Below are 602 nucleotides of genomic sequence, written 5' to 3' on the forward strand. Positions count from 1 at the left end.
AGGATTGTCTTGTTTTGAAGTTGTAAGGTTCATTTACGACTCCAGAATTATCTTGTTTTGAAGTTATATGCTGCCTCTGCGACTTCAGGAATAGGAAACATTGTCTGGCACGTGTTAGGTGTCTGAGAAACTGGTCTGTAAGATGGTCCTAAGATATAGATCTGACTGTTATCCAATGTGATGATAATGGTAATAATAATGACAGTAACGTTCTAGTGGCACTAGAGATATTCTATAGCAATACTGATAGAAAAGATGATATAATTTTAAAAATACTTTGATATAATTATTAATAGGCTAATGAATTAAAAACGATGAAAAAAGAACATATTATGATTAACCATTAGGTGACAATAATGAACCAAACACACAAACAAGAAAACTAATAGTAGTAAAAAAAATCGACATTTAAATACCTTCTCATATAAAATTTTCGAATAATCGAAGTCAGATCGACACACAACCTCGTTTTGTTGTGTTAAAAAAGTCGGTAATAATGTGCACGGTTTCTTTATACGGGTGTTACGTGATTTTTGTGATTTTGTGCGTAAATATATGGTTGTTCTCCAGTCAAAGAAGGCAGTTGCAAGTTGCAATCTGCA

This window comes from Penaeus monodon, chromosome 23, assembly GCF_015228065.2.
Source record: "Penaeus monodon isolate SGIC_2016 chromosome 23, NSTDA_Pmon_1, whole genome shotgun sequence".
Taxonomy (NCBI): Eukaryota; Metazoa; Arthropoda; class Malacostraca; order Decapoda; family Penaeidae; genus Penaeus; species Penaeus monodon.